The sequence below is a fragment of the Neofelis nebulosa genome, chromosome 12 (genome assembly GCF_028018385.1).
Source record: "Neofelis nebulosa isolate mNeoNeb1 chromosome 12, mNeoNeb1.pri, whole genome shotgun sequence".
Lineage (NCBI taxonomy): Eukaryota > Metazoa > Chordata > Mammalia > Carnivora > Felidae > Neofelis > Neofelis nebulosa.
Genome location: NC_080793.1, coordinates 85,621,200 through 85,639,736, shown reverse-complemented (window position 1 = coordinate 85,639,736; position 18,537 = coordinate 85,621,200). Strand labels below are relative to the sequence as shown.

The 18,537-nt window shown below is 41.7% G+C and overlaps 1 long non-coding RNA gene across 1 annotated transcript in view; it reads right to left on the bottom strand.

The window, feature by feature from the left end:
• LOC131492116 (uncharacterized) overlaps window positions 1-18,537 on the bottom strand; it is a 320,635-nt gene that overhangs the window by 179,589 nt on the left and 122,509 nt on the right. Inside the window, exon 2 of the long non-coding RNA XR_009251861.1 lies at window positions 6,570-6,681. This is a non-coding gene — a long non-coding RNA (uncharacterized LOC131492116). The remainder of the gene's footprint in view (window positions 1-6,569; window positions 6,682-18,537) is intronic.

Sequence of the window (18,537 nt, the reverse complement as noted above, 5' to 3'; positions counted from 1 at the left end):
CTCTAGGCCTTGTGCAGTGTCCATGTCTAGGATTCCAGGAAGTCCGTGGTGAGGCAGACTTAACTTGAAGGAGGTACCTGGAGTACATTAAAAGGCTCTCTTCTTTCTATGGAAAACCTCCAAAGTGGGCTAGCGAAGAGATACTCAGCCCCCACCCCTGGACTCCAGGTCATCAAGCAATTATACTCCCATAATAGATAAAAAAGCAATCTCTCACTTCTTTAAAAAATCATTACAGGGGCACCTGGGTGACTCGGTCCGTTAAGCATCCGACTTAACCGACTGACCCAACTCAGGTCATGATCTCACTGTTTGTGGGTTCAAGCCCTGCTTTGGGCACTGCGCTGATAGCTCAGAGCCTGGATCCTGCTTCAGATTCTGTGTCTCCCTCTTTCTCTCTGCCCCTCCCCCACTTGTGCTCACTCTCTCTCTCTCACGCTCCCTTTCTCTCTCAAAAATACACCAACATTGGGGCGCCTGGGTGGCACAGTCGGTTAAGCGTCCGACTTCAGCCAGGTCACGATCTCGCGGTCGGTGAGTTCGAGCCCCGCGTCAGGCTCTGGGCTGATGGCTCGGAGCCTGGAGCCTGTTTCCGATTCTGTGTCTCCCTCTCTCTCTGCCCCTCCCCCGTTCATGCTCCGTCTCTCTCTGTCCCAAAAATAAATAAAAAACGTTGAAAAAAAAAAATTAAAAAAAAAAATACACCAACATTAAAAAATATTTTAAAAATCACTACAAATAATTAGTGTTGTGGGTTGAATTCTGTCAACTCAAAAGATATGCTGGGGACAGCTGGGTGGCTCAGTCAGTTAAGCATCAGACTTGATTTTGGCTCAGGTCAAGACCTCCCAGTTCATGGGATTGAGTCCCATGTCAGGCTCTGCACTGACAGTGTGTTGAGCCTTGTGGGGATTCTCTCTCCCTCTCTCTGCCCCTCCCCAACTTGCATACTTGAACACACGGGTTCTCTCTCTCTCTCTCTCTCTCTCTCAAAATAAATAAATAAGCTTAGAAAAAAAGAAAAGAAAAAAAAAAGATATGCTGAAGTCCTAAGCTCCAGTACATCAAATTGTGATCTTTTGTGGAAAGAGGGTCATGGCAGATGTAATTAGTTAAGATGAAGTCATCTTGGAGTAGGGTGAGTCCTTAATGCAATATGGCCGGTGTCTCTAAAAGAAGACAGTATGAAGACCCAGGGAGAATGTCAAATAAGGACAGAGAGATTGGAGCTATGAGGCTGCATGCCAAAAGCCACCAAGGATTGCCATCAACAACCAGAAGCTAGGAGGGAGGCACAGAGAAGACTCTCCCTCCAGGCCCTCTGAAGGAACATACCCTGTCCTCACCTCAATTTCAGACCTCCTGCCTCCACCACGGTGACCGAATACATTTTGGTCACTTGAAGCCACCCAGGTTGTGGTGTTTTCTTATGGCATCCCCAGGAAATGAATATAATCATTAATTTACAAGCGATAAAAATGATCTTCCCAAAGGTTGCTCTAGGATCTTAATTTAATCTTCAGGGCAGGAATCTCAAAGATTATCCAAACTCTGCCCAGGCATGAGGGAATGTCATCTTTCAAAAGCAACAAGGTTCATCTCTACACTGAGTGTCAATATGTCATTAAAACAATCTCTAGGTCACAGCAGTGCATGTGGCCCCATCACTCAGTGTGCCTCATCTTTTCAGAGACATCATTAATTGGTGTTGGGCATGAAACCAAAAAGCTTGAAAAAAAAAGGAATATTTAAAAGGAATAAATGATATCCATGTAAAAGGGTTCCAAAAGGTCATGTTCCTACAGGAGGCAGGAAAACATTGTATGTTCTGAAGTTTCCCTCGCAAATAGGTCACATTTCCATTTCCCTAAAAAGAACTTCCCGTTTTTAATCTCACTGGATATTGTGATAATTAAAATCCCCTCTCAAAATATCTACACAGTGGTACTTTTAAGCCACTGCATTCAATTAGCATCTTCTTATTAACAGAAGGCTGCAATGATTTCAAATCTATTTTTTGAAGTAGGATACATTTGACTAGTACCCTCATTTTTATGAAGGATTCAAAGGGGACTCCAGGTTTCACAATTAGGACATTCATTTCCATTGTGAGAGAACACAAAATAACTAGGAATCTAACTTATGTAAAACATATAATCAAATCTGATCAATATAAGTGTGGTGGCTAGATTTTACATGTCAAAATACCCACCATCTATGTTAAAATTCTTTCCATTTTGCTTTAAGACTTCCTTACTATGAAACATGTTCTGTGGGTCTATAAATACATTAAGATGAAAAGTTAAAGCAACTCTGGTGGTCCTACCATCTGGCTTTGGATATGGATTGCTAATTGATCAATAAATCCCCTGCAGGCCCCTCCCTTGCTGGGTGGACTGCTCCTCTACCTCCCCAACTCCTGCTCTTAATTTTTACTAAATGCAAACCTGAGCCCTGGGCAGCGAGAATCACATTCAGGTAAGTTACGTGGTCTACATGAGAAGTATTTACCCCTGTACTTTGATATAAGCAAAGCTGTGACATGACAACCCAAAATACCGAAAGGATTCCCTGGAGATGATTATTTCCACCATAAAAGGAGTCATAAAGAAACTCTTTGAAATAACACTTGACCTTGACCCACTTCAAATTCGATTCACCTGACAAGAATTCCCTTTTTTTTTTTTTTTTTCAACGTTTTTTATTTATTTTTGGGACAGAGAGAGACAGAGCATGAACAGGGGAGGTGCAGAGAGAGGGAGACACAGAATCGGAAACAGGCTCCAGGCTCCGAGCCATCAGCCCAGAGCCTGACGCGGGGCTCAAACTCACGGACCGCGAGATCGTGACCTGGCCGAAGTCGGACGCTCAACCGACTGTGCCACCCAGGCGCCCCAAGAATTCCCTTTTCATAAAATTTTTTGGACCTCAAGTAATACATCAATTGAGTGATGCTTTGTGTTTTATAATATATAAACACAAACATATACAAACACAGCAGGTATATATATTTATTTGTTCAACATTCATTCATTCATTGTGTCAACCCCCTGTGCACCAAGAATCATGTGGCATGAGGGACACAGCTGAGTAAGACACAGACCTTACCGTAAGAATATTTCATACAATCACATCTCATATATAAGTATAGTGAAAGAGAAGAAAATGAACAACTGTTTGTGGAAAGTAAACTCCCTAACAAAAAACATGAGGTTTCATTGATGGATACATGAGGTTTACCCCAAATCGTAACCCTTCTCTCACACTCCTCTGTTTGCTTACATAGGATTTTGAGTCTAGGTTAACATACATACAGCACCGAGAGCCATCCCAATTACTGAGCAGGGGATTACAGATTCAGAATGATCCGGGAATGTTAAGGAGCTGCAAAGTGCAAATTCTGCTGGTTTGCATGAAAGTCATCATAAATCTCAGCAAATTGTACCTTAAAAATATTCTGATTTTGATTGGAAGTGTTCTACAGTTGCAAAAGACCCAGCCCCAGTAAAGTGCATGACAACTTGAACCATACAATCATTTTCAGTTCATGAATATTTACACAAACAATCACTCCATTCTTTCCATTCCCAACAAATAAAAACATGAAAATATTTTTTATTCAATACTAAAATATTGAAATAAGTCATAAATTGATTATATTGTATGTACAACCAGTTACTATAAGATAAGTATATCTGTTTTTGTTTCAAGCCACAGAAATCAATTCTGAGAAATTCAAGCAGAAGGTAATTCATTGAAACCAAAGAAACAGTTGAACAGTGAAGCCTTGAGACAGATAGACACCAGTACATCCCTAGAGTCTCGATAACTATGCAGAAGTTCTCTCTAATGAGCTAATTTACTCCTAGCACGCCTCCAAGGAGTCATGGCCTCCTGACCATTCCAGTCCATGGTTCACATTTTCAGGATCCAAAAAAGCTACCTGGCCTAATTTGGATCAAGTGCCTACCTCCACGTCCCAAGGGGCAGGAACAATGTACATAGACTTCTTAACAGAGAGGGGTGAATGACTATAAACACAGAAGTTATCTTTGTCATTAAAGTAAAGTAAGTTTTTAAAATATTCCCCCTTTTTAAGGAGTTATATTTCTCAGTTTACTATTGCTTCTTTTCTAATACTTATTCTGAGTACAAAATAACAACTATGGGTACTGCTTAGGAGAAAGGCAGGAGTCAGGAGGGTATAAAACAGGAAGATGAGCATAACATATAACCTGACTTAACATCCATCTCAACACATGAGCACTACTTGGTGATTTATTCTTCATCCTATGGACATGGAGAGCTCCAGAAAAACAAGAGTCATTTAGAGGTACAAACAGATCTAGATTCTGGAGCCAAGAGAACAGAATGAGGTTTACTCCAAAAGCCCTGACGAGAGTATTATATTCCCTTAAACAGCCAGCAGAGGGATTCCTCAGAATCAGTGCCACGTGATATTTCCAATATTGCTCTGCCAAGAGACATTACCTTTCTTTGTGACTGATGAAAAACAAAACAAACAAATAAAATCTTAACTCCAAAAGAAAGAATGATGAGGAAGCCAGGATTCTGGGTTGACAGAGGACAACTGTCTAAAGAGAGAAATTTACTTTTTCAAGAAGCAAATGCCTTCTTTCTGTTGGAAAGGTTGCTTGATGAGTTCAGTTTTGAGTTACATGAAAAGACTTATACACAGTGAACACTTTGAGTCTAATGAGAAATGTCAAATGGAAAATGTAACTAAGAGAGTCTTGCTCAAAAAGTCCCTGCTGATGAAACCTGAAATCAATATTGATGAATTTGGCTTGGCCAATTTTTGCTGAGTGGAATGAACTGCGTTGGTAGGAGTTATTTTAGCTGTATTTCCTCAGCATGCCAATAGAGTTTTTTCCCTGTTCCTCCAGCCACACATGTGGCATACATTTATTATTTACAATACACACACAGGAAGTGCTTGATTGATGAGATAACCCCTCTTTCAGAAAGATCTTTTCCAAATGGGGCTTTGTACTGTAGGTGTTAAATGAAGTACCATAAAGTCAGTAAGATATACTTTTTCACCCCTAGATTTTATTTCCGATAAAAATATTACAAGGGTGACTTTTTTGTAGGCAGTATGTGATGTAAAATATGGTTACAGATAAACACAGATTGTGCCTATACATTTTTCTCTTTACATGCTCTCAAAGGCTTTGTGGATGGTGTATAGACAAGCTTATGTAAATATGAGGGGAAAGAGAGGACATGAGAGGGGAGAGATTGAAACCAGGATGGTTTCTGGATAAAATGTGATCATGTAGAGTAGACCACTCTATTCATTTAGATTTTAGTCTGTACTTACAATACTCAGATTGTACTATTCTGTTGATTAAGAACTATAAGCACTCAAAGCAGCATCTATGGCATTTATGTGGCATCAAAACATGTATGGTCAGGGGCGCCTGGGTGGCTCAGTCGGTTAAGCATCCGACTTTGGCTCAGGTCATGATCTCGCAGTTTGTGAGTTCGAGCCCCGCGTCGGGCTCTGTGCTGATGGCTCAGAGCCTGGAGCCTGCTTCAGATTCTGTGTCGCCCTCTCTCTCTGCCCTTCCCCCACTGGCACACTGTCTCTCTCTCTCTCTCAAAAATAAATAAGTATTAAAAAAAATCTATGTTTTTTTTTGTTTTTTTTAAATTTTTTTTAACGTTTATTTATTTTTGAGACAGAGAGAGACAGAGCATGAATGGGGGAGGGACAGAGAGAGGGAGACACAGAGTCCGAAACAGGCTCCAGGCTCCGAGCTGTCAGCACAGAGCCCGACGCAGGGCTTGAACTCACGGACTGTGAGATCATGACCTGAGCCGAAGTCGGCCGCTCAACCGACTGAGTCACCCAGGCGCCCCCCAAAAATCTATGTTTTAAATTTAATTTTGAAACATTAAAATTGCTATAATATCAATGTTCCTGTTTACTTTCAGAAAGCAAATTGTGTTTTTATTTTATTTTTTTAAGTTTATTTTGAGAGAGAGAGAGAGCACGCAAGCATGAGTTGGGTAGGGGCAGAGAGAGAGGGGGCAGAGATAATGCCAAGTAGGCTCCACACCATCAGTGCAGAACCTGATGTGGGGCTCGAACTCACAAACTGCGAAATCATGACCTGAGTCAAGGTTAAGAGTCGGATGCTTAACTGACTGTGCTACCTAGGCACCCCTTTAACAATACTTTTTAAATGTTGTTCACAGGCAGTTACAAAAACAGGCCACAGGCCAGATGTGGCCTGCAAACCATAGTCTGCCAATCCCAGTTTACTGCCAGATTTTTTCACACAAATTTTTTAAATGTAAAATGAATACAGGTAGAAAAAATAGCTTTAACTTCTGTGGACAACTACTCTGTTGACTGCACAGTTTCTCACCAAGACCTTTTGGTCACCCCTTCATAAGACCTACCTTCTCCACTTCCAACCACCCCTGAGCTCCTGGCAGTCCAGTTCTAGAATATGACCCCACCGACCCACCCAGTCTCAGTTGACTGGTCCGAGGTGATCTTGTAACCCCATATGGGTCAGAGAAATGGGAGTTCTTACCTTGAGTGATAGTCTCCATCTGTTTGGCTTGAGGGTCTGTATCAAACGAAAAAGGAGGCTTTCCATGGCCATGGTTTCCGACCAGCTGAAGGGCAGAGCTGGGAAAGCCCGTCTGCAAACGGAGAGAATGAAGTCAACACACAGACAAGAGAAAACAGAGGAGATTTTGACAGCAAGGTCTTCGTTTATTTTATTCCTAAGGTTCAGCTGTATTCTCGTCCTTGGATTTCCTGAGAAAACTGCTACAGCCTTAGAATAAATCTTCCTCTGCCTCCCCCACTCAGCTATCTGGCACCGGTTTCTGTCGCTTACAACCAAAACTAATACTTTTTACGCAGATATACCATTTTTAATTAGTCAGCCTTCTTAGACTGGGAAATCATTTTTAGGGAATTGGGCTCAATATGAGTTTGAGCAAGTGCATTCTTTAGGATTACTCAAGATGTTTTTGGTTCAGAGATTTCTGTTTACACATTTGAATACACCTCTGAACTAAGATCCTAATTAAACTACAGGCGCAGCAAAATGTTGTAATTTATCAACAGCGCTCATTTCCCTCCCTATCACCTCCAGTAGCTGATGTAGAGGGAAGGCCAGAAGCTGATGTAGAGGGAAGTTTGACAATTTTTCAAATCCCTAGTATGTTTCTAGCACTTTTCTTCCCGTAGGCTATTACCCATGACCTGGAATTGTGCCTGGGGCAGAGTTATCACTCGACACATATTGAATCAATGAATCAATACATATTTTAATGATTTTTTTTGTTTAATCACACCCAAAAGGCCCCTTTTTTATCTGTAAAAGGATTTTTAGTTTATTTATTTTTATTTTTTTATTTTTTAATTTTTTTTCAATATATGAAATTTATTGTCAAATTGGTTTCCATGCAACACCCAGTGCTCATCCCAAAAGGTGCTCTCCTCAGTACCCATCACCCACCCTCCCCCCCTCCCACCCCCCATCAGCCCTCAGTTTGTTCTCAGTTTTTAAGAGTCTCTTATGCTTTGGCTCTCTCCCACTCTAACCTCTCTCTTTTTTTTTTAAAGGATTTTTAGTTTAAATAACTAGTTATGAAAAAGAAGATTTTCTTTAAACCTGAAACTTTCCTGAAAGAAAAATTCCCAGATAGAAATAAGAGAAAAAAAAAAAAAAAGGAAGAAATAAGGCCGAGGGGAATCTCTTTTTAAGATAGTTACATTGAAATGACAACATGATAAATGCAACAACATAAAGAACTTTCTGTTCTTTGTTTGTTTCTTTGTTTTTTATGTTTTTGGTGCTGTTTAAATAAATTGGGTTGCAACAATACATACAGAATTTTCAAATCCTTTAGGAACATCAAGCCAAAATTCATATGTGGAAATAATGGGGGCTATTTCTCTATCATATCTTCTCCTGGAAGCCACATAAAACAGACACACTTTCAGGGCTAATGGCAAAAATCCTCCTCTCTCTCTCTTTTTTTAATGCATTCTGAAGAATGGCCAACGAACCTGCCATCATAGTCAGGTCACTCTCACCAGCTGCTTCTTTGAGTTTAGTTCCACACACCAAATGATAGACTTACATAGATGGGAGGCAGTATGGCAAAGTGATTTCTTTCTTGAAAAAATTCACAGATTTTTTAAAGTGAATCATCACACGGAGTTTTCAGCATCGTAAGCCTGGCTTTATATATTTTGCCCTGTATCCTCTTCCAAAGGGACCAGCTTCACTATGAATCCTGTTGAGCTTTCTAGACTAACCCAGTGAATGACGCTGATGACAATTTGCCACCAAATATTAGTTGGATGCAATACATTTGCTACTGCATATTCATGGATGTATACCTAAAGATCCTTTGTTTCAAATACAAAACGCTAGAAGATACATTCAGCAGTTTGCACCAGTGCTAGGCTCATTTCATTCCCACCGCCCCCCCCCCCCCCAATGCACAACTGCCTTCAATTGTTAACTCTACCCCAGGAGGTCAGGAAGTCATTTGGAAACAGTCCCATTTGAAAAACAAGAATCTATATTTAAAACACAGAAACCCACTCTTCCGGGTTTGAAGGTATTTTTATTTGATTGCTCAGATGATAATGAGCATTGTCCATCAGTTGCCAAACGACTTTCTCTCATGGGATCCTTATTGTTTCTTTGTTATTACACAGAATAACAGCTCTTTGGTACTCATTTCCTGAAGAAGATTACTTTTCAGTATCAGACTTCACCAACAAGCCTTTTCCCAGCCGAGGACTACAAATCTACACTGTGACTAACAGAGTGACTTTCTCAGTCATACTGACTGTAGAAGAAAACAAACAAATAAGAGTGACAGAGTCTGCTGAACTTCTCCACTGCCTATTTACGGGTCCTCACAAATGAGCACTTCTCTGGCTTCCCTGGGCTATCCTCACGTAAGAGGAAAAGGTTTAGCCAGAACAGTGTTACAACATCCCAACCAGGATTTAAGGGCCTCCCAAAATTGGAAAAAACAGTGTCCATCACTGAGAGTGGGTCCATGTCAGTTAGAAAAGGAATATGGAAAGTTTCAAAAGTTTTTCCATAGACTCTAGTTCATTATAGGTGACTGTTTAACATAGAAGGCCACTCTGGCCTGGTCCAGGCACCAGATAGAAGTCCACACAGGTGTCATGACTATCTTATGAAGGTGAGAAGGGAATATGAGACCTGCAGTCAGGATGTGGCTTTGAATCTGGACTATTACAATGTGCTAGCTAGCTGTATTGAGTTTCAGTTTTCCTCATCTGCTAATTACACATAATGTCTAGTTCACAATCTTGTTTCAAAAACTAGATGAAATGATCTGTGCGCAAATGTTTAACCAGCACAGGAGGCATGCAATAATGAAATAAATTTTTCTCTAATGGCATCCAGAGGGCAATGACAACATAAGCCAACTCAAAGCAGCTGAAAAGTGACAGCTGGCATGGCCACCAAATAAACCTACAGAAAAATGCAAATCCACATCAAGATGATGTCTTCCTCAGCAAACACTTTTCCTACAGCTGGGAATTCAGAGAATTTCTGTGTCTCTAATTAACATAATAAGGGGATAGAGGACTCCTGGAATGCATGTAGGGTACACTTAAAGTCCAACAACAATGTCGGGAAAGGTCCCTCTATAAAAATTGAATTTAACAAAACTCAACCTACAATGACTGGGAGCAGTAGGTATCCCTTATGTTTTATTTTAGGGTTTACAGATTGTTTTATATGTTATAGTTTGGATTTCTCAGGAAACAGACTTTGGGATGAAGACCTGTATGAAGGGAATTAAGGGAATAATTCCTTCAAGGGAGCAGGAGAAGCGGGATTGGGCAAATGGAAAAGGTGAACTACAACACTGTAACAACAGCCTTGAACCATTCCACAGGGGGCTAGAAAGCTAGAATGATCCATCTGACCACCACCCATTGAGACAAAAAGAGGCAGACATTTGTCTCCGTGCTTTGACCAATCGCTGAATGCAGGCTATCGCAAAAAAGAAGATGTAAACTTGGGTGAGGTAGCTTCGTCCGGCTGAGGGCATGTCCCTAAAATGGACTCAGGTCTGAATGTTCAGCAACCATACTTGTGGTATTTGGAGAAATAAGTCCTCAGTCCTAACCGAGGATCTGGGCATGCCACAGATCCACTAAAAACCCCTCCTTGCCACCCAAAACTTCATATAGTGAGTCCATTCCTTCTAGAAATAACTCCCACAAGATTCTAATTTGTGACTTTTCCTAGGGAACCTTTCAAGAGGACAGTTACTGAGACAAATTAGGACTTCTGCCTTTACAGTTGGTCATGGGGACATACTTGGTATTCAATGACTTCTTTATTAGCCATTCTAGACTCCTCTTACCCTCTGCTAGTACCTGTTTAGACTTTGGTGGTCTACCAGGTGGGGACTCAAGACTTTCATCCCTAAGGGGTCTAAATCCTGGTCTGTTAACAGGCCCTTCTCAGGCTATAGCTGCAGTACCTGTCCATTTACTATCAAAATTGTACAAAAGACAACCAAGAAACACCCCCATTAGATCACCTGGGAATCAAAGGCACTCTTCCCTGCCTCCTGTTATGTAAGAGCAGCCCTATCTTCTCTTAACATCAAGGTCAATTACTCCTGCTGGGATGATGACTCATTTCCTGGTCTGCAATATCTTGGCAATTAGAGCCCAAAGTGGCTAGGTGACAGTCATATCTTACAACATAATAGGATTCTTGCTGTGTCCCCTGTGGAAGTATTCTGCCTCTGGGAGAAAGAAGAAGGAAGGAAGGAAGGAAGGAAGGAAGGAAGGAAGGAAGGAAGGAAGGAAGGAAGGAAGGAAGGAAGAGAAAGAAAGAGCTTAGAGTTGCAGAAATTCCTCCAAGTAGGTCACTGTGAGTGATGATAAGCAGGGCTACTTCTATTTCCAACCCTTGGTTCCTACACTCAAGTGTTCCACCTACTAAGAACACAGCTGTAACATTCATAGTCTCCATGGTCACAGGTTTACCACCTGCAAAATGACACCTTAGCTACACCTTCAAAAGGCTTCTCCACTTCCTTGTAAGCTGATGGCTTCGAATAGTGTGGTATGTGATAGGACAAGTGGACCCTTGGTCATGTGCTCATTGCCGTACCCTCTTTGATGTGAGTCCCTTGTCTCAGGCAGTATTTTGTGGTATTCTGTTTCAGTGAATAAAACACACTTTAAGGTATTTAATAGTATGGCGACCAGGGTCCTGCCATCAGGAAAGGCAAACCCATACTTGGAATATGTGTCAATTCCACTTAAAATGAACTGGTGCCCCTTTTAGAGTGAAGGGTGTCCACAGTGGCTAGTTGGTTTTGAAGAATGGTGCTGTATCAGAGGCTCAGGGTTGACAGGTTAGTAGGTTGAACATTGAGCAGCAGCAAGAGCTACATCAGCATTGGTGAGTGAGAGCCCATCCTGTTGGGTCCAGTCAGTGTTTCCCATCCCTGTCACCAAAGATTCTCTATTTAGGAGCCTGCATGCTAAAAATGCAGTGACCGATTAGTCTGGCTGATATCAACTGTTCAAGTCATTCTGTCTATTGCCTCTTCCACGAAGATTTTCTCATGAGAAATAAAAAGTGATACAAAGGCCTTCGAACTTCAAGCCTACTCTCATAGGTCCATTTTCATGCCTGTTACTTGCCCCAATCTCCCTGTTTCTAATATCCTTTCCTCCTCCAAGCTCCTGGAAAACCACCAACCATCCACCACTACCCATAGCCATTTAGTCTTATATCCAAATCTCTTTCCACACCATGTGGATACCAGATCCACCTTCCAAAGCTTTGCCCATTGGGATGACTTCCCCTCCATATTTTTCAGGGCCACTTAAGAGCAGGGCTGCAGTGCAGCAGCAAACCATTTTCAGCTTGTGTCCATCCATAAGTCAAGTTCAGACTCTTCCCTCTCCTGTCAGTTGGACATAGGAACCCTCCCTATGCAGGTATGAGCTGAAACAGAGAAAATGGGATAGTGGTAAATAATGGTGGTCTGGGAGTTGCCGGAGCATCTTATTTGCACCCTTTTGGCCATGTTCACGTTCAATCCTGAATGTACAACTGCCAGCTTACAATGAATTTCCACTGGGCCCACCTGACATTATGACTCGGTAGCTCTAACAGAAATGACCTCTGGATGGTCCCTTGATATCCCATGTTGAGGTGCTCCAACACCACCAGGGCTCAGTAGTACACCAGGAATCAGTTTTTAAAGTGTATAATATCCTACTACAGATAGCATGGCCTTCCTCAAGAGCTCTTGTGGCTTTTCATAAACTCCATAGGGCCTCTTTCCCGTCATATAATTACCTCAGATACCCCAAGCCATACTAGGTTGTATGATCTGACAGGCACCCTTGACTTGCCACATGACCCCTTCCTACTCAGAGCCCCTACTTAAAGTTGACAACCTTGTCAGTTAGTAAATGGGTGTAAGTAGTATTCCTAAATATGGAATGTGCTACTTGCAGAACCCAAAGAAATCTACAGTATGTTCTATTTCCTTCCTAAGAATGCCAAGAAAAAGATGCAATATTTTTCCCTTTATTGACGTGACTGCCTTTACATGCACCACACCCCTAAAATTTCACTGATGTTGCAAGACCCTGAATCTTGTCTGTCACTCTCTGGACTGTCTATGTTTCACAATGGCCTCCAGTGTATTTTCCACATTTTTCTCATCTGGTCCAAATACCAAAATGTCATCAGTAATGTGAACCAGTGTGATATTCCACAAAATATCCAAATGGTCCAGTTCCCTTTGAACTGTATTGTGTGAGAGTAAATTGTCAGACTCTGTTGAGGGTAGGAGAGTAAACACAGCCTTGGGATAAGACCATGAACGTATATTGTTGACCATTTCATGTAAATGCAAACTGTATCTGGTCTTCCTTCTTCATAGGAACAGAAAAAAGACTATTTGACAAGTCAATGGGTACATACTATGTACCTGATGACATTAATCTGTAAAGATTCCCACACTTGACACAGCAGTTAAAATTTGGGAAACTATTTGGTTGAACATCAGGCATAGGACAGATTCAGAGGCCTCCACTGATCCTATTCATTATAAAATCTCTTACCACAATGTCTAAGGAACTGATGAGAGAGTTCTTCCAATGATCACAGATGTCCATTCCAATTACACATTCAAGAACCAACAAAGTGATCACTGGATGGGCCCTGAACCCAGTGGACCCCCTATAATCCAAACCTGGCCAATACATTATTTATGACTTGGCCCCCATACGTCCCTACTTTAACAGGAGAATGATGATGACGTTTGGGGGTCATATAAATCAATGTCACTGTGAACTCCATGTCAATGAGTCCACAAATATATTTGGTTTATCCCCTTTCCCCAATGTTAAATCCTCTATGACAGCAGTAGACTCCTACATCAATGTATACAACTATAACTCTCTCCTCCCCATTTGATTCATACCCACAGAATCTATGTTTTCCTAGCTCCTGCTGGTATAAATTGTCTGAGTCCTACAGCTTAGGGGTACGGTTTCTTTCCTCCCTTAGCATAAGAGCACTTCCTCTGCTAGATTATGTTGTTATCTGACACTAACTGTGGGTCTGGTGGCCAGGAAAGTGGTGAAGGTAGATCCTGAGAGGGCTACATACTGTCTTTCAAGATGAATACTTCTGCATCTTCTTCAAAAAAGGGGGGCATGGAGACATGAGCCTGCTGTAGCCCAGAGGGTTTGGGAAAAAAGGAAACACTTTGAGGATACAAAATATCACCATGTCAAATCCCAAGGTCTCACTTTTTTTCCAATCAGTGTCCTAATCTTGCCAGGGCAGACTTGTCAGAGTCTAAAGTTTAGTCTTCTCTGGGACTCTGCTACCTGTACAATTGAGGGTTAAGTTAGAATCCTCTGCTTTTTCTGTTTTCCAACTGCAGCAGATGAGAATCTTTTTATATGCTGCCATGAGCTTCCTGGCTTTCACACTTAGGATTAAATTAAAATTAATCACCCTCAGTCTATTGTCTTTTCCAAGTTCCTCAATAGGCCCTAGCAAGAGTTATCCAATTCCATAATCCTCCTTCCTACATGAACCTCTCAAAAGCTTGAAATACTGCACACAGCACTGCATTCCCATCCACCTGTGTCTCATTCAAGTTCAACGCCATTAACAACTGCGATACATGCCAGGTGTTATCTGTACTCCATCTACGACCAATGATTAGGGCTTCAGTCCTAGCCAGCTCACAGGTGACCCAGGTTCAAAATCCCATTTTGGAACCCTCTTCCTAGGACAGTTCCTTGTACCAGCTGTCATAGATTAGGTTCCCTAGAAACAGACTTTAACATGAAGATTTGCATGTGGGAAGTTTACTGGTCAGTTGTCTTGGAAACCACACCTGTGCAAAAGCGAAAGAACTAGGACTATGATATATTTGCAACTGAGTTCTCAGCTGAGACCTCATGGAAAGGCCTGAAGTTGAAATTACTCTTGAGGTACATCCTTAATTGAGGCACAGAGCCCAGGCATTCCTATATCCATTTGGACCAGCCGTTGGATATGGGCTTCCCTCAGGGAAGAATGTAACCTTGAGTAAGACAGGACCCATTGGCCAAGAGCAAATTTCAGAGAGGAAATCAGACAGAAGGCTTCAGCAGCCAAAACTCCTGGCAAGAGGAAGAATGAATGCCTCAGTCTGGAAAAAGAATCTGAATAGACACCACAGCATTCACTATATTATTTAAGAACTTAAAGTACCTGGAAATTAAAATAAATTATAACCTTAGGAAGTGTAAAATGCCATTCAGGAGGTAATGTATTTGGAGAAGCATTCATGAGCTAATAAATAACTAAAGAAGAAGAAAATATGAATTTTTCGATGTGTGTCATGCATTATAGCAAGAAATGGGCACCTTGATTCATGTAACAACAAAAGTTACCTCTTATTTAATGAGCATAAGAGCTTAATAAACACTAACTCATTTAATGCACATATAACCCTCTAAGTTATGTACTCTTGCTACTCCCATTTTCATATGAGAAAATCAAGACCAAAAGAGGGTAAATTATTTGCCCAATAATGATACCTAATAACTTGTCAGAGTTGGGATTTGACTCCTAGCAGTCTGCTCTTAACCATTATGTAAGCTACTTCCCTTACTTAATACATGTCAGATCTTGTTGTAAGCACTTTACCAGCACTACTCATTTAATGATTATAATAATGCTATTATGAGGTTGGTTCTATATTAACCACATTTACAGAGGAGGAAATTAAGGCTACATGTTTATTTTATTCAGTAAAATACCCTCTGATCATTTCAATTATCAAGTAATCACTCTTGGAACAAGGAATCCTTATTCTATCACTTGCTAGCTTGTGTGACCTTAGCCAAGTTATTTACCTCTCCAGGTCTATTTCCTCATATGTAAACCAGGGACCCATGCATTGTGTTGCTGATACATAAAACTTTCCTACACACGTGGGAAGAACTCAGTAACTGGTGACCATCACCAACCTCATCATCACTATGAGGAGAAGCCATCAAATGTCCAAATAAGCATTTCTAATCCTTTGGCAGTTTTACTTATAGTGTATATGAATTACTTCTCATTCTGACTTATTAGCTATGGTCTTGTAAGGTCAATTGCTTGTTAGTAGGTCGACATATCCCATGGTGGGCTGATAAAAGACATTAATGAGCTCCTAAACACCGAGGCAGTATTTAGTCTTATATTGCAGAAGTAGGCCTGATGGGGGCAAGTTCCCCTCTTTCCACTGAAATTCATGCACTTTCAAAACTAAATGGTCTCACATACCCTAGAAATCACACCTGCAAACTACCATAGTTATCATGGGTCAGGGCTAAGACTAAAAACACTAAGTCATCCTGGGAAACTTTGTCATGTGAATAATACATTTCATTTAGTTAGGAGATTTGATTTTTTTTAAGTATGTAAGGTTCAACAAGGCTTTGGAACTTATCAACAAGCCTATGAACGCATCTTAATAAGTTTAAGGACAGTGCCACATAGCAGAAGAGATCACAGAAGAGCACTCTCAGAGATGGCCTTTCGGTACTGTTTCCAAAACCTGGTAATGTTAGTACGCATTATTGTCTTCGGAGAAAAAAGGTTCTCAAGGAACAGGTCTATTTAGGCAATAAATCAATATGGAGTTTGCAAATAATGTGTCACAACCACTCAAACCCCTGTCCCGGATTTCCTGCATTCACCACTTCAGACCCCCTTTCTGCCCTCCTCTGCCATGTGTCATACCCTGGTAGGTTGACCCAATCAGAGTAGCACTGAACTCCAATACACTCCAACTCCCTGATGGGATGGGAAAGGGAGGTACCAGGACATCAGGGCACTGGAGAAGAATAACCTGAGGGGCTGCCTCAAGTCCCCATCCTGCCCCCACTGGCTCCTTTCCCACCAGATCCACATGATTTAGCAACATCTTTATACCTGTTATCTCCTGCCAGTAGCCCTCCCCTAGAGCTGGAACTAGTCTCTCCCAGGTTCCCTCCTCCACTCGCTCTTTGGAGCCTATGGTGGTAAGGGCTCCATGGCTGCCAGCTCCAAGGAGTGGTGATAGCAATGCTTCCTTCCCTAAATCTTAACCACACTTTTGCAAATAGCCCATTAAATTCTCAATTATCCAGTCTGCCTGTGTCTCCTATTTCCTGCTGGGACTCTGACTTATACGACCCACTAAGCAAATTCTATTCCCTTCCACTCAACGAGTACCTGTCTCCTGTCCCTATCTGGACCCTGCCACTCTGTCCTAAGCAGCATGCCCTCGCCCAGTCCCTGCTCCATGCTTATTCATCAGCCAGCCTTCACACTCCCCATCAGTTCTTAAAAGCAATACCCACTCACTGCAATGTCATTATTTCTGAGATCTAAAAAAAAAGATCAAAAAAAGCGTGATCAACCCATTTTGTCTCAAACCCCCACTTGGTGAGAGTTAACTCACAAGACTGGTGTATCCAAGACAAACTTCTTTTTATCTTCAGCCCTCTCTGAACTATTCAGCTTCTCAGCATAAGTTCTGGTGGACAGCAGGTCATTTCTGCAGGGATTATCAATGCCTAACTTTTCCACCCTGTCCCTGTGTCAACTCTGCCCATGTTACAGTCACTGGGAAGCCTGACCTGGCCTCTTCGTGCCCTGAACTCCATGGTCACAATCTCAGATTCCTCTTCACCATGTGACTGCTCAGGCAACAGAGTCAACTGCAAGGCTTACTGGACCAAAGATTAGACAAACCATAGCCTAGTTATAACTACCACTACTTAGCTATGTGACTTGAATATGCCACTTCCCTCCACCTGGGCAGCCACTTTATAAGCAGATGGCAGTTGAACAAAATCTCTTCCAGATCCACGAAAACACCCCTTTTTCAGTGTGGATCGCCTAACTTCCTCTCATCTCCCTCCCGTGCTGCATTCCTGAAGCTCCCACCCTTGATTCACCCCAGCGAGGTTATGCCCTTTTTTCTCAACAATGGCTTTATCTTTGCCATATGTGCATGTATATTTACTCTTAAACACGTGTGTGTATGAGTGTGCACACACTTTTACACACCCACACATGGGCGATCACAACACTGCCTTCCCTGCCACATCTCTGAACTACAATTTATGGTGAAATAGGAGCCACCAAGCTACATGGTATATCCGACCAGACTCCCCCGCTATCCTATCAATTACACACACGCTTTGCAAAACTATAACACTTCAGTCTACAAAACATGTCAGCTTTTCACTCTTTATCATATACATACAAGGTGTCCAGAAATATATTGTGGGGCCCACTTGTAAGAGCTGAGTGTAACATCTAGCAAAGAACAGACCTGTTAAAAGAATCAAGTTTCTTTTCCTCAAATGATATCATATGTAATAAAAAAAAAACATAAAATGGGCACGTTGATTTAAAAGGGGCACAGGGAGATAAGAATGCTCACTCAGGTTATGAGTTTAACAGGGCTCTGGTTTCCATACATACTCTGTATCCTCTTAGATGAGAGGTGAATCACTACCCCCAAAGAACCCAATCATCTGGCTACCTCATGAACCCCTGGATATGGAGGTACACCTTTTTTGTTTGAAGTCGGTTGGAATGTGCAGGGGACTGAGGCTCAAGTATATGGGTCAGGTCAGAGTAGAGCAAAGACTGTGAACAAATTTCCCCTTGACTTCCACACCAACAGTCAGTTCTGTTATTCCCGTCCAGTTCACAACATTTAAAAATGCTAAGGGCACGGTTCGAGGGGAACTTCTGGATGTGTTATAATCCAGGCCAAATGTCTGAACACCGAAGAATAAAAAAATCATTATTTGCCACCATGCTGCTCCCGTGAAAATATCCTGCAGATCTTCTGGTGAGTATGGGGATATACATTACGTCTTGCTTTTGATTCAGAGAAAGGAGGACACACATCACTGTTGGAATCAAGTAGCCAGAGTGAAGGAAGGAG